We start from the raw sequence: 17,500 nt of genomic DNA, 5'->3' as shown, positions 1-17,500 counted from the left end.
AGGGGTAGGAATAGATAATCCTTCATCACTCGATTTTACTCGTCCGGGTGAACGGCACAATTTCGTAACACAACTCACCACATCCGTTTCACCATTTTTAAAAGCACTACTACACTTGCACTTGTAACTATCAATCGGTGTACACAAGCTGTTTTCCAGAGAAAATCATTCAGCTTCCCGCCCTTTAATCCCGTAGCCATTTGCCCTTCAGGAACCGTCCAGGCCCCAGCAACCAGGAATCATAAATATACATAAATAATACAGCATCCACTTGACGGATTACACCTGCCCTATTTAACCTCTGTTTGTTTTTAGGTTCACTCAGCAGTATGTCATACATATTGCTACACTCAGTAAAATTATGACAACACTTTACTTATACATTGAGCACCAACATAAGAACACATTGTTATCATCTAGTTTATTTAGAACTCGCCTAAAGAAGAAATAAGGTCTGTGCAAACAACAACAGCAAGAAAAAAAAATTCGTACTCATCAACTCGAGGAATGTCGTGTATGCAGGGGTAAGGAGGTGTACACTCTGACACTTTTGAAAACTACCTCTTCCGGCACCACATGTACAGTATGTGTGCCTGATGATGTTCAGACACTGCGCCATTAATAATGCTTTGTATCACTACTGTGTTATTTTTAACCATCTTCACTCGGTACGGGCCCAAATACGCTGGCTCTAGTTTGTGTTTCTTAGGTTGTAATCGTTTCAAATACACACGATTGCCAACAAATACTTTTACCGGTGCAGTTTTGAGAAGACCATCATACTTTGAGTTGTATTTTTTATTAGCACTTTTCAAAAACCTTTCAGTGGTGTTCATTACTCTCCTTAAAAGATTTAATTTAGTAAATAGACACGGTATTGCTCAGCTGAATAATTTGGCAACTGTTGCAAATTAATCAGGACCACATATGGTAACACAGGATCCTGTCTATACACTAACAAGAAGGGCGTGTCCCTGTGCGAGGCATTATATGCATTGCTCAAAGCTACCTCAGCTGTAGGAAGCATGGCGTGCCAATGAAGGGGGTCATCAGCCACTAAGTAACGTAAAATTTGCACCACTTCCCTATTATGCTATTCCACTAAGCCATTATATGAAGGCCTATATGCGGTCACTGAAAAATGTTCAATTTTCATCAAGTCCGTGACCGATTTCACCACCTTATTCATAAACTCACTTATCAAAATTTTTGGGCAGCCAAACCTAGTAATGAAAGAGAACAGCGCCTGGGCTAATGAATTTGCCGATTTATCCAACATTGCGTATGTATGAGTGCAACGAATGAATGCAGTCACAAATACACATATATACTTATGTTTTGTTATACCAGTAGGAAATGGTCCTACCACATCCATATGCATGCTAAAATTTAATAGGAATCACAGGCCACCTTCTGGCTTCCAGTACAGTGTTTTTATGTTCTTTGAAACAGTTACAACTTACAAGCATGACAACATTTTATATAATTTTCTATAGATTATTTCATTCCTAACCAAGAGAGGGATTCTCGTGCTCTCCTTAATGTTCTATCAATCCCTAAATGCCCTGCATATGGACTTGCATGTGCAATGTGGATGACTCGATTAATTAAAGAGGGTGGAAGAACTACCCATGCAAAAAATTTCCCTCCCCTCTTCTCGTGAGCACAATATAAGATATTACTCTCGGTAAAAAAATTCTCACGAGGCACATTCAGAAATGATGGATAGCTCTCCGATTGCCCTTTAATCACTGCTCGCACTCTTTCCATCCATTCCTCTTTTTTCTGTCCCTCTCGGACTTCCTTTATGTCCCAACCTCTCAAGTCAATCACACCTGCATCATCAATTCACTCATTCTGGACACCCCTGGTCATGTCCTCGGCCACCCACACACATTCACGTTCACTATTTCCATCTCTCTCTCAGTCCAACATCTCTAACTCTCTCTCTCTCGCTCACGGATCTCATTTTCTGATTGCTCCTCACGTGAATTCTTATACCGCTTTCTATTTTGATGGGGGGACTTCAATATTTTAGTTTCGTTCTTTGTTTCTCTTTTGTGCCCTAGTTGTTATTCTTATTACTGCATCTCTAGAGAGGGCATCAGCTACCTTGTTAGCTTTACCTTTTATGTGGTTAAACCCCTTTATATTAAACTCTAACAATCTTTCAATACATCTCACTTGTCTAGATGTCAAGTCACCTTTGTAAAATACCACGCCAGGGGCGATCATCACTTTGCAACTCAATCGGCTGACCTATTAAAAAGAACCGATGCCTCTCTAGAACTCAAAGAATAGTCAATGCCTCTCGATCAAATACACTATAATTCTTTTTTGCGCCTTTTAATGACCTGGAAGAAAAATAAATGGGTCGCTCTTTACCTTTATCATCTCGTTAAGAAATTAGGCCACCAATAGCTACGCTACTCGCATCTGTTGTCACTAAAAACGGGTGATTAAATCTTGGATATGCGAGTAAGTCATTTTCTGATTGCTCATCACATGAATTCTTATACCGCTTTCTATTTTGATGGGGGGGAATTCAATATTTTAGTTTCGTTCTTCGTTCCTCTTTTGTGCCCTAGTTGTTATTCTTATTACTGCATTTCTAAAGAGGGCATCAGCTACCCTGTTAGCTTTACCTTTTATGTGGTCAAACCCCTTTATATTAAACTCTAACAATCTTTCAATACATCTCACTTGTCTACTGTAGATGTCAAGTCACCTTTGTAAAATACCACGTAATGGGGCGATAATCCCTTTGCAACTCAATCGGCTGACCTATTAAAAAGAACCGATGCCTCTCTAGAACTCAAAGAATAGTCAATGCCTCTCGATCGAATATACTATAATTCTTTTCTGCCCCTTTTAATGACCTGGAAGAAAAATAAATGGGTCGCTCTTTACCTTAATCATCTCGTTAAGAAATTAGGCCACCAATAGCTACGCTAATCGCATCTGTTGTCACTAAAAACGGGTGATCAAATCTTGGATATGAGAGTAAGTCATTTCTTGGTAAGGCAGCCTTCAAATGATTAAAGGCCATTTCATCTTCCACTCCCCAATTTATTACTTTTGTTTCTTTAAAGCATCTAAGGGTCTTGCTATCTCTCCAAAACCTTTTATTAATTTACGGTAATACACAGTGAGCCCAAGAAACCCAGCTACTTCCTTAGGGGTATGTAGACTAGGGAAATCTCTAATAGCTTCTACTTTACTGGGGAAGGGTTGGATATCTTCTGGGATTATTATATGACCTAAAAATTCGACCTGTTTACAGAATGATTTGCACTTTGACAAATTTATTTTCATGCCATTACGTCGCAATACCTCTAAAACTTTATGAGTATTATTATTATGTTCTTCGGCCGTTTTCCCTGTAACTATGATATTGTCTAAATAAACAAGAACATTATGGCCAATTAAGGGAGACAAAACCACCATCATTACTCTACAGAAAGGACTTGGAGCATTTTCAACACCAAAAGGAAGAAAATTAAACTGAAATAGTTGAGCGTTGGCTATAAATGCCGTTTAACATTTACTGTTCTCCTGAATGGGTATTTGATAGTATCCAGATTTTAAAACAATAGTTATAAAATAACTACTACCTTGTACCTCCACAAGTAATTCTTCGATTGAGGGCAACGGAAATGCATTAGCCTTAGTGACTACATTCAACTTCCTATAATCAACACACAATCTTACCAAGCCATCCTTTTTCCTAACAGCTACAATTGGAGAAGCCCATCAGGATTCGCTCTCCCTGATAATCCCTAGTTCCCTTAATTTACTAATTTCCCTTTCTACCTCTCCCTGGGAATAAATGGGTACCTTAAAAGGCCTTGACCTGATCGGCTCTGCCTGCCCAGTTTCAATGCTAAAGGGAAATTGATCAATCCTCTCGGGTGGCTCGTCTCCAATTGCAATTACATCACGCTTGCATAATCAAGTTCTGAGTTCATTCCTCTATGCGGGCTGGAGTTGTGGCTTCCAAGATACCATTATTAGCAATTTCACGTATCTAATTCACACACAACTCTTTTATTCGACAAATTAACTATCGTTATATCAGCTCTGTTCTCTTTTATTTCTGACAAACCCTCTAAGATTACGTGTGCCCATTTGTCATGGGGTTTAACTACAACCTTGGTTCCCTCCGGGAGAGGCTGTCACGGGGTTACTGATATGCTCGTGTCTGGGGAGGCAATACTTTTCCTCTTTCAGGTATAGCTATTACCTTACTTAATTGTCTCTCCTTTCCCACACGAGCACTTACTCTCTCATGACTTTCTATCAGCAAAATGCACCCTCCGGCTTTTACTGTTTTCCTATCTTTTCCCACGCAAATGTATATTTGATTACTCATTATAAAATCCAAACCAAGTATAGTCTCGATTCCTGGAACTCCCAAAGTGGGCAAGACAAAAAAATTATGTATAAACCTCACAGATCCAACCTTAAAGTTGACGATCGTCGTATGTCTTGCCTGTAATTTATTTCCTTCTGGCGTGTTGAGGATGATGGATGCCGCTGACTGTAGTGGGTTTGAGGAGATTACCTTTTCAATAAGCGAAACGCTGGCTCCTGTGTCGATCAGCGCTCAAATGGACTTATCTGGTAGGTCAATCCTGACTGCTAACATTCCAAGTCCCCATTAGGATATGTGAGGCATGTGCCACCGACCTCGCTTGCAATACTGCTGCCCCCTGCTCCTGTCCCTAGTGCTGTGGGGGTGAGTTCGGGGGTACCAAGGGAGTTCCCAGTGCCTGCTCCATCGATTCCATCGTATTCACTCTCACCACTGCTTCAGCTGCTGCTTCTGCTGTTATGCGGGGGAGCATCGATCTCCCTTGACTCCCCCTTCCTCTGTTTCCATTTCCTCAGATGTTGGGCAGGGGGTGGTGTGTGTGTGCCACAGCCCGCCAACCCTCGGCATTTTTTGCTGGGCACTCTTGAGATAGGTAACCGTAGGCCTGACAAGTGTAACAGCAGGGGGGATCCTTGGATGGGGCAATCCACTCACTGGTGCCCCTTTCACCCACACTGCCAATATCTGAAGACTCTTCTCACCTGCTGACTACGTTCTCCCCTCTCCTGGTTTGGGGGTTGGTGAGTGCCTCTCATGGCTGCCACCTTTTCGGGAAGCTACTCAGTCATTTTTTTTTCCGGCAAACTGTCTAGAATGTTTTGTATCGCCATCACTATCTCTACTAACGAGCGATTGTCATCAAATAAATAACCACATAAATACGGGTTTACTTTTCTGTGAATATGTTTACAGGCAATTGATTTTTTTATCACCTTCTGGGAGATTGGCACTCCTTGTAGCAAACAAATCACAATTTCGAAAAATTTGAGTTACAAAACTAAGAACTGATTCACCTTTTCAAATTTTGGGTTTGTAATTTTCTTTCATATCCCCTTTTCTCGCATCGGGTGAGGCGTATCTCTCAATTAAACGTAGTTTTATTTCAGTTTAACTTCTTAAACTGTCTTGTGGCCAACACATTACCTCAATTGCCGGAGCATCTTTCAGCAACCTAATTACTTGAATTGCTTTTTCTCTTTCTGACCACTCATATGTGGCTACTTCAAAGTCTCTCAAAAACACTTTGATCGATTGAAACCCTTCATTAGGCCGTGGATCATCTAAAGGCCTAACACTTGCCTGAAGTTATGGCAATTTTCGAACTACGGCGTTTTGCGTATCTTCACTCAACGGTGCATGTGTGCTTCCACTTCTGTGCGTTTGAACTTCGTTTATGTATGTTGGATACGCTGTGGTTGCGCGCTGCTCCTCTTCTCGTTCAACTAAGAATCTGTTTATCAATACGGCTAGTTTATCTAGCCTATTTTCTAAGTTCTGCGTTCCTTGTTCTTGTCTATATTCTTCATCGACATAACTATAACCAACTGCTCCTTCGATTTCATCTCCCGCATCAGCAGTGTCTATGTTATTCCTTGTGTATGTAGGCATCTTGAACTTTAATTTTACCGCCTTAAAGAACAACTACGCTCACAACATACACAAATAGACGTATTTTTACACCTGATACCAAAAATATCCCATGTCGATGGATAATGATACATCGGAAAATGGGTTTTTTCACTTTATTACAAAATGGTTTGTGAATACACTTCACACAGCCCGATCGCTCGGGAGGTACTGCTTAACCCTCAGTAAGTAAATGGAATGTTGCTCTGTCAATATGCTGAATTGTTAGATTTTGCGGATTTCTCCACTGTGATGGAAATATACTGTCACCAATAGGCTTTCAACACATCACCTTAAGTCATAAGAGTTCAGTGATGGCACACTATAATCTACGAAAGTCATAGTACTCTTAAAAAGGTCTTTAATCTCACTGTATAGTACAAATACTTCTACATATTTTTCATACAAGGATTAGGGCCTTAAATATATATATATATATATATATATATATATATATATATATATATATATATATATATATATATATATTTATATATATTTATATATATATATATAAATATATATATATATATATATATATATATATATATATATATATATATATATATATATATACTGTATATCAGCATGTGGTGTTTCCAAATAAAAGGCTGGGAATGGCTCCATAAGAAAACAGCAACAGTCAATGCCTAATCACTTTCGGTTTAGTACAGAATCTATCATTAGTAGTTTTATACAGCTAAAAAGACATATCATCAGCAGTATGCCGATAACTGTACCCATACTGCGCTAATTCAACAATCCCTATTTTGTACATGTAACTGTGCACTAGATACCTATACCTTTCTTTAAAAATAAATGTTTCACATCATCTATTCGACCCTCTCTAGAACTTCCTTTTCTCCTGCTCCCACACCTTTTCAATTATTCACTTCTCATAACATATACACTAAAGAAGAAGCTCATCTCAAGATCTTTGTCCTTTTCTCTTTTCATTCATTTTCATTATACAACGATGACTTACTTACATAAAGAAGAGTTGGCTAAATAATCCCGTAATATATTTGCACCTCGGCTTCCCCATTAATTTAAGTCTCAAATCAATATTTTGTGCACATCTTGTTTTTCGTTTTATGGCTTATTACTTCTCATCTTGTCATAAATCTGTTTATCTAACCTTAGTTTATATAGTTTACCGCATCCATACTACCACCATCAATATAAACATCATTACTCTACAATCCTCGTTTTTATTTAGATCATAACATTAACTTTGCTCTTATAAACTTTAAACTTGTTAATCTTGCAAGCACTTTCCGACATTTACTAGCCTCTATAGTTTCTCTTCATTGTCCCAATAAGCACAATATCACAACTTTACACAAATGTAAATTATATTTCGTCTGATCTCGCATTACACCACCCAAAAGAAGTTTCTGAGCCATGAAAACATAACACATCGTCGTCTCACACTATATGAGTCACTCTTTTGCCTGCACACAATAATCATTTCGATCGAAAGTTTTTATAGGTCTCAACAACTTCAAATCTTAACTTCATTACCTCTCTATCGATACTATCGAAATATTTTATAGCCCAGTGATGTCACAAGCAAATTATATATATATATATATATATATATATATATATATATATATATATATATATATATATATATATATATATATAACCTAGAAGTTTCGTGTAAAATGCACCAGCCTACATAGAACTGTCTATACACTATGACACATAAAAACTCGGTTAAAGTATTTGCATCGGCACTGTAATCAGAAGGAACAATTATTTGGGCGCGGTTTCCTATCACGATTGTATAACGGAATACACTTATCCATGATACGAAACATGATTAGGTATAAATGGTAAATAGCATATAAATTGAACATTGTGTGAAATTTAAAATTCGCTCCTCACACTTTTATTCTTATAATGACAATAGTTTACGTACACCACTAGGACGTAGCGTTTTGAGTAGATACGAAGATAGACAATGGTAACAATAAGTTATATGAGCTGAAGGAGGTAGTGTATAATAGTTATTTCTGTGAAAAAGGTAAATAGAAACTAATCGTTACTCTGTAATGCGAACTGAGTTAACGACAGAAAAGATAGGAGATGAATCATGATGAGTAATGCAATAAAATTATACATGAATATTTACTTTAAAAAAAATATTACAAGGATAAATAATATACAAAGAAATTGAATAACGAATAACGTAAAAAAGTAATCACTTTTGCCATGAAATATCAGTAAGTATGGATTTGACTCTAGATTCTAATAGGATAAATTGGTAATGTAAAGTTTGTTTTTCTGTATATTATTCTAACATTAAAATCCGACCATGCATCAAAGTATTATCGTTAAAATTTTCAAAGATCTGATGGAGAGCTATGTTTACATTCAAAATTTCAATTTGCAAAAGTTTCATTATTCTTGAAAATCTATAATTAACTCTAAAAAGTAAACTTAATTGACAGCCTAGAAGATGAATTAAAAATTGCTTAAAGAGACTCGAAAATGTGTGTTTTTTTTTTTTTTTTTTTTTTTCAAACAAAGCCAGCGATGCCACTCTCTATATCCGGAGCTTTAATGTGTAGCTGGAACTTCATAATAATGTTTCGATAATTAACCAGTTTACGAGGACTGAAAAATCCCTGTGAACTCCAACCCTCCATACGCCCTTCTCTGTATTATTCCCTTCCACGGATCGCATCGAAACACGCCCATTTATGAACAATAACAACACGGATTATGCTAAAATGGAAATTGCATTTTTAATCATCTGATCATAAGACATTAGGAAAATATATATTACTTGTGTATATGAACATAATGTATATATATATATATATATATATATATATATATATATATATATATATATATATATATATGTATATATATATATATATATATATATATATATATATATATATATGGACAGTATGTATACCATATTTATATAATTTATATGTGTCCGTATACAACAACAACAATAATACATGCAGCAGTTTCCCTTCTTCAACAGGACAAAGGCCTTAGCCATGGCAATACATGTCTGGAGTTTGACCCGTGTTCGTCCCCACGCTGTGCGCTTTCAGTAGACCAATCTAGTATTGGTGGCTCTGACTAGTACAGCATTGCTGAACATGGCGATGCACAAATCCTTTCACCACGTTAAGGTATCCGTACTCAGAAATGTCATGTGTGTGTACATATAAATATAAATATAAATATAAATATATATATATATATATATATATATATATATGTATATTATTATATATATTATAATATATATATATGTGTATATATATATATTTATTTATTTTTTATTAAACCGTTCACTGGAAGCTGACTTATCTATTGTTTGCCAGTATAAGTTTCCCTTTGATTATTAAGAATGATTTTTTTTCTTAGATGAAGCGAAGTGCAAATTTCCGAGAACTGCGAGGAAAAAAAAAGCTGAATAGGTTATAAAGTTAAACTCCAGTGGAGAAATTCCTCTTATTTTCATTCACTTTTATCATTCGTCCATCTCTGAATATGGCCAAACTGATATGGCAATGTGATATCCGCAATGACTCAGGTGTTTCCAAGAGGTGAGTAACTTCAAGCAAGTGCCGGAAGTCAATTTTTCTCTCTGCCTGAGTCTCTTGCTCTCTTTTGGCTTTGAAGGAATGAAAGTATTATAATGCTTTATGTTCTGAGGAGTATATTATTATTATTATTATTATTATTATTATTATTATTATTATTATTTTTAGCTAAGCTACAACCCTAGTTGGAAAAGCAGAATGTTATAAGCCCAAGGGCTCCAATAAGGAAAATAGCCCAGTGAAGAAATATGGAAATAAATAAACTCCAAAAGAACTATAAAAAAAAAAAAATTAGAACACTTACATTGAATTACATCTTTTATATATAAGCTATAAAAACTATAAAAACCAAAAGGAAGAGAAATAAGATTAAAAGGGGTGTCCAAGTTTACCCTCAAGCAAAAGAACTCTACCCCAAGACAGTGGAAGACCACAGTACAGATGCTATGGCACTACCCAAGACTAGAGAACAATGGTTTGATTTTGGAGTGTAACCAGAAGGATGGCCCCAATGTAGTACTGACTGGCCAGTCAAAGGACCTAATAACTCTCTAGTGGAAGTATCTCAACGGCCGGCTAGTGCCCTGGCCAACCTACTACCTACAATATTATAAAGAGTAAGGGTTTAGCTCGCTCTCTCTCTCTCTCTCTCTCTCTCTCTCTCTCTCTCTCTCTCTCTCTCTCTCTCTCTCTCTCTCATATATATATATATACATATATATATATATATATATATATATATATATATATATATATATATATATATATACAGTATATATATAGTATATATATATATTTATATATATATATATATATATATATATATATATATATATATATATATATATATATATCACCTGTCATGCTGAGCAGCATTGCCAAATGTATGACTACCCGATCTCTCCCCGTCTTCTGGATAGGGGGAGAGGGAGTAGTCATACGCTAGTGTGATGGATTGTAATTAGGATAGGGGGAGGGTGTGGAAAGGGTTGGATCTGTGACTGTGTGTGTACATATCTATCTAAATATTTAGCCGATATTTTTGACGGATCACGTACACTAGTATACTATACTAACTAGATTTATATATATGCAGTTAATTAAGAAAGTTTACCATCATTTCTGGACATATTTCTCCGTACATACAGCCAACCAATTGTATTTGATATTGATTTAAACACAGTATTAAATAGTAATCTTATACTATTAAATCGAAAATGGAATTCGCTTAAGTCATAATTTATCCTTTAAGCAAATACGGTAAAAAATGTACACTGAATATTTTCTTCGTTGCGTATTTATTATAAATTTGAGCAAAAGCATTGACATTTACCACTTTCAAGATACGTCTTTTAAATCAACTATTCTCGTAAAACCTAATATCTGAAAGTGTATCTTAATTATAAACTGCCAATGTCCATTGTCTGTCATTATTAGATAATATAGATATACTTTAGTGTTCACAAGTAGCTTATCTAAAAAATGAAGATGTACCAGATATTATATTTCTATTTTATTACTCTGCAATTAAGGAAAAACTTGTTGAAGATCGAGGTTTCAGTTTTGAAACTTTACAGTAAGACAAAATTTGCTAAGCCATCGAAATTCATTGCTTTCTATATGTGTAACTTGTTACATCGGTGATTTATGAATACATAAGAGAAGATATTTATCACTTGATTTCCTAATGTTAAAGATCAGCATACAATGTTAGTTAAGTTACTTTTATGCAATCATGTATATAGGAAATGAGCATGGTTAAAAACAGATCAATATTTTTGGGAAATTAATTCAACTACCTTTTCAATCACGATAAATATTTTACATTGTTTTTCATGACATATGAGAAACTGGAAGAGGAAATATATGGTTGTAAGTTTTCTAAAAATAAGGTTTGTCCCTTTACAGCGTCATTATTGAAGAAGAAAATCCAATAGGAGACGTTTACTTATTACCGTGAATTTTAAGATGATGATAAACTGATTTCAAACTGTAAAAGAAAAAAAAATCTTTCAGTAAATTTCGAACTTTATCACCCTTTTCTATTTTGAAAAATTATTAAACATTTTGCCCAGAACGGGAATTGATCACATTTCTATATTTGAAAAAATTTTACAAGCAAAAAATATACCATTTTTCTTTTTTGTCCTGTCAATTTAACCGCAGAATTCTCGCGTGACTATATCAAGTTGTGCAATCTTCGACCAGAACCCATTAGCTGTTTTCGGGAGTCTTACTTTTCGTTTTGGACTAAAAATTGCCTTAAGGTCTTATGACTAATTTAAGTAGAATTAGCTATAAACACACACAATCATGCTGAAAAAATAGGACGATCATAAAAGAATGATCTATCTATCTACGTCTTCCTACACTTAATATCTAATATAAAAGCAAGTTCCTGATTCGCTAAATATTCATCCTAAATAAAAAAGAAACAAAATAAAGGAAATTAAATATTATAAATACATAAATAAAAGATCAGACAAAAAATTAAAAAAGAAAAACAATGAATAACATATAAGTCACTAAGAACAAATTGGGAAATATAATTAGTCGTCCATTCATTCTGCATTACAAAGGCTGCGAATGTAGTTGAAACAAGGAAGATAAACCAAACAAAGAAACCTTACTTTGGCTGCTGTCACGACAAAATTCCTTCATCCATGGTATAACTTGGATGAATTCATCACTGACAATAGAAACTATTTTCTCAAGCTGACTCAACTAGCTGATTCACAGATTCGGTGTATTACTACGTTATAAAAAAAACATTCAAAATTATAGATTTACTATATCATTGATAATAGACAATATCTGTCATTATGTAGAATGGGATTTCAGAGAATTCTTGTGATTTAGAGAACTAAAAGGAATTTGCTGGATTTAGAAGGTAATAAGGAACAACAATTGTTAGATTTAAAATGTGTGACAGGGAACAAAACCTAATGTGAGAGAAACAGTACCTTAGGGCTTAATGGCCCGTGTATGTTTTGTAGGTTTTGCTTATGTAATACTTGAAAATAAATCAAAGAAAGAGAATCGACATAGAGCAGATGGAAATAAGGCTTGAAGCGAGTGATAAAGGAATGCTCCTGATTCTACTTTCATTAAAATTTTATGTATGTTTATATCTGTCTATATAATACAAATAATATATATATATATATATATATATATATATATATATATATATATATATATATACTGTATATATATATAGATTCATCTGACAGCTAAATCGTCTTAAAATTACGAATATCAATGGTAAATTACCTTATTTTATAATTAACATCTATTCAAACAAAATATGTGATTTTTCAAATAGTGCCCTTACCCAATTCCTTAGTTTCCATACAAATTATTGTTCAGAGGTCGAGGAGTGAATCTTTGATATGTCAGTCGCTAAATTTGGCACATTTCTCACGATGATTCAGCTCTATATTAGAACTAAGCATCGTCGTACAGCAATTCAGCTCTATATTAGAACTAAGCATCGTCGCACAGCAATTCATAACTAGAGGAATGATCTCTAGTCTTGGATAGTGCCATAACCTCTTTACCATGGTATACCACTGTCTTGAGTTAGAGTTCTCTTGCTTGAAGGTACACCCAGCCACACTATTCTATCTGTTTCATTATTTCCTCTCCTCACCGAGTTATTTTCTGTGATGGACCCTATGGGCTTATTGCATTCGGCTTTTCCAACTGGGGTTATAGACCTAGTTTATACTACTACTATTATTACTACTATTCATAATAATAATAATAATAATAATAATAATAATAATAGTTAGTGACTGCCAATTCCCCAAAGGCACCTTCTCCTTTTTTCATCAGATTGCTCGTCATCATGACTCTCCATTCAGCTATACCCAATACAGATATAATCTTGTTTCCGGAAGCACATCCGGTGCGGGAAGTCGTCATTCATTTCCATGGCTTACGTAATGGCTATTTAACGAAAAGAGTTCTATAGATATTTTTGATAAAACATAACACTGACCTCTTTCAAACAAATCAGTGTTGAATTTGTTACCCGATTCTACATCTTACAATCCATGATTTGCCTATGAAATCTATGAAACATTGTAAAAAAAATTAGGTTGATTCTCTCTCTCTTTCATTTTAACAGCTGCCTTAAAACAGTATGCAAATTAATTAATAAATCTCCATTTATTTATAATATAAAAAAAAATGGATTTCAATACACAGTTGAAAAAATGGCTTTGATCACACTTCTCTTTTCTGGTCTTTAGCCGTGGAATCTCGTCTAAAATTGTTAGGCAAAAATTCGCGCTCTAATAAATTCTTTATCGCCAATCTTGATATTAATTTCTGACGACATCGTTAAATGAACTCGCTGTGTCTTGTACAAGATTTATCCTTCATATCATAAAGATCTGCCTAGACCATACCACTCACAAAGCAATATAGATAAGGAGAGAATTCTGATAGCCTTGCCTTTTGTTTTGAGAAGTTCTGTACTACACAGTATTCAAGTTCTGTTACTACTATGATCAAATTCTGGAACAAGTTTCCTAATCGTGCAGCTGAATCGGAAGAACTTCAGAAGTTCAACCTTGGTACAAATGCATTTCTGCGGAGCAAATTGACAAAAGCCTGATTTCATCATTTATTACTATCTTCTTATCAGTTTTGCTTTGTTGAACTTATTTACTATTCTTTTTCACTTTCTTCTTTATAATTTATCCTCAACTTCTTGTGGTTCACTATAAGGAGTTGCTTTACATATCATTACCCTTAAGATACTAGCATTCCGAGTTTCTAACAAAGGCTGCTGCTCATCTTGAAATATTTATGATATTAATGATTTAAAATAATTAAAAGTTCTTGGTATGTCCAGTGGTACTATTTACTAATAGGCAAAATGGGGATTCATTAAGCAAAAACACACAAAGAAAAAATAGCAGCATCTATTTTTTCAATATGATGATTAAAAATGTTCAACACAAAAGTGCAAACGTGAGATAAACACACTTTAAAGGGCAAGAATGAATGAACAACAGTTGAAAAGGAGTGAAAGGGAGCGTAGAGACTCGAACTTATTGAAAAGGTTGCATCTCAAAGCACAACAGATAAAACATCTCAACTCAGTCAATCTGAGTTAGTAGAACATATTTGACAGCATAGCCCATAAACTTGGAAGCATTATCAACTATCATTTCAGCCAGCAGTGACTAGCAGACCTTTGCAATTTCTTCCATTTCATACTATCTCTGAGTCACTGCAGTTCGCTGGAAAGACTTGAAAGGTTCTAAACATTGTGTCTTTTGTTACTACGTTCTTAGCGTGACCTTGGAAGTATTTCTGAGTATATGTTGTATAAGTGTATTGAGGTTGCCCAAGCATGGGAACATTATTTTTTTTTTTCGTTTGGCATGATAAAGATCCCATAATAATTACGTCCACGTTTAATATCCCAATTACCCTCGAATGAATGGTCTGGTTGAAACTTCAAGGGTAATCCGGTCATCAAAAATTATCAACGGAAAAAGCCTATTAAATAAACAATAAACAACGTTGCAGATGACGCTCTGAAACTTAATGACCCCAGTAAAATGCGTCTCTCTCTCTCTCTCTCTCTCTCTCTCTCTCTCTCTCTCTCTCTCTCTCTCTCTCTCTCTCTCTCTCTCTCTCGGATGAGAAATTAAAATATAAAAGAAACCTCCAATATAAGACATCGAAAGAATTAATTTACATCACCAGAAGATATTTCAAGTGAAAAAACTACATGTTGGCTGTGGATTTTTATGTTAATCATATTTAAAACAGAACGTACGTGGTTGCACGCTATCAATTCTTTAAAATCAAAAGCGAAAAAAAGTGAGAAAATACGACACCACACAAAATTACATGGTAAAAGAACGGAGACTGCAATAATTCAAAAGTTTATCAAAACCTCTTGAATCGGAAAAGAGCAAAAAAGACCTAGTGAATAATTTAACGTAAGGAACGTCAAATGAACCTAAAAATTAAGTCACAACTCATCTCCCGGATGTTTAGCCCACACTGAGTCACGTACCTTTCTTTCCAAGGAAGCATCTTGAAACACTCCATAAACAACAACAATAAGAATATGACGAAGAACGGAAAAGAGGAAGGCGATAGAATTTTGCGGCTTTAGAGGTGGGAGAACTATTACACTCCTCCCGCCCACACCTCCCCCATTAACACGTCCATAACAACGACCAGGGAATGGCGTGATTCAGACTTCCACGAATCCCCCACCCGTCTCATCCATCCGGAGATCCGTTGCTGTCAGCCAATCCAGAACGAGGGAAGGAATAAATGGATGGGCCCGGCCACCATCAGCAACAGTCCCTGCTTTCATCTACCAAGCTAAGGTAAGACCGATTTTGTGCTTTCCCAAGCGAACGAATGCAACTTGGAAATCAGTGTTACGCATATCTGGCGTGAAACTAATTGTGACATTGAAATATGAGCAGCGTTCCTTAAAATTCTGACCAAATCGAGTTACAATTTTATAATGCTGGAATTCCAAATTGGCTGAAAAGTGAAATCAAATAAAACAAAAAGGAAAATTTTTATAGGTCAACGACAAGCTACTCAATATTATGATCTCCTTTAATATGGATTTATTAGCCTGATACTAGAAGATTTTAGGTTTGTTTTCACTTCCTTATATGAGCGAGTCTACGCTCACTAATATTTATCTGGGACATTTGTGGCAAAAACGATAAAAATGAATAAATCTGATTTTCTAATGATGGAAAAAATTACAGGTTAGTAGGTCTATAGTTCTTCTAATCTACTAGCACTCTGGCACAGAATCCTATTGTGTGCATTTATATATATATTCAAATAAGCCATATATTTTCCTATTTTAATGACTGGATTCTCTTACCGACCTCGGGATCAGAGCCCCAGGCAAAACCACTCAAAGAAAATAGCTTCCGACAGGCCGAGAATCGAACCCTGGTCCACGAAACTTGTGACAACATTGACATACCACTTGCCCACGAAGAAAAATAAAAATCAATGACGATTCTTCTGTACTTATACTTGTCGAATTCAGGTTTTTTGTACTTAGAATTGAAATCAAACCATCTTCACCATCGTAGCTAATTGGTATGTTTGTACTTGGCATTAAATCAATGATACATTTTGCACATTTAGACGTGTTTTTCATATTCAAATAAGCCATATATTTGGTACAATAATGTCTGGATTCTCTTACCAACCTCGTGATCAGAGCCCCAGGCGAAACCACTCAAGAGACAAAAGCTTCTGACCTGCCGGGAATCGAACCCTGGTCCACGAAACTTGTAACAGTGACATACCACTTGACCACGAAGAAAAATAAAAGTCAATGACAATTCTTCTGTACTTATACCTGTCAAATTCAGGGTTTTTGTACTTAGAATTGAAATCAACTCATCTTCACCATCGTAACTAATTGTTATTTTTGTACTTGGCATTCGATAAATTTTGCACATTTAGACGTGTTTTCATATTTAAATAAGTCATATATTTTGATACATTAATGTCTGGATTCTCTAAACGATCTCGAGATCAGAGCCCCAGGCAAGACCACTCAAAGACAGTATCTGACAGGCCGGGAATTGAACCCTGGACCACGAAACTTGTATCAACAGTGACATACCACATGGCCACGAAGAAAAATAAAAGTCAATGACAATTCTTCTGTACTTATACTTGTCGAATTCAGGTTTTTTGTACTTCGACTTGGAATCAACCCATCTTCAGAAGCAATTGTCTTTGAGTGGTTTCGCCTGGGGCTCCGATCCTGAGGTCGGTAAGATAATCTAGACATTAATGTATCAAAATATATGGCTTATTTGAATATGAAAAACACATCTAAATGTGCAAAATTTATCAATTTACACACACACACACACACACACACATATATATA

Source organism: Palaemon carinicauda, chromosome 21, assembly GCF_036898095.1.
Source record: "Palaemon carinicauda isolate YSFRI2023 chromosome 21, ASM3689809v2, whole genome shotgun sequence".
Lineage (NCBI taxonomy): Eukaryota > Metazoa > Arthropoda > Malacostraca > Decapoda > Palaemonidae > Palaemon > Palaemon carinicauda.
This window is presented reverse-complemented; position numbering follows the sequence as displayed.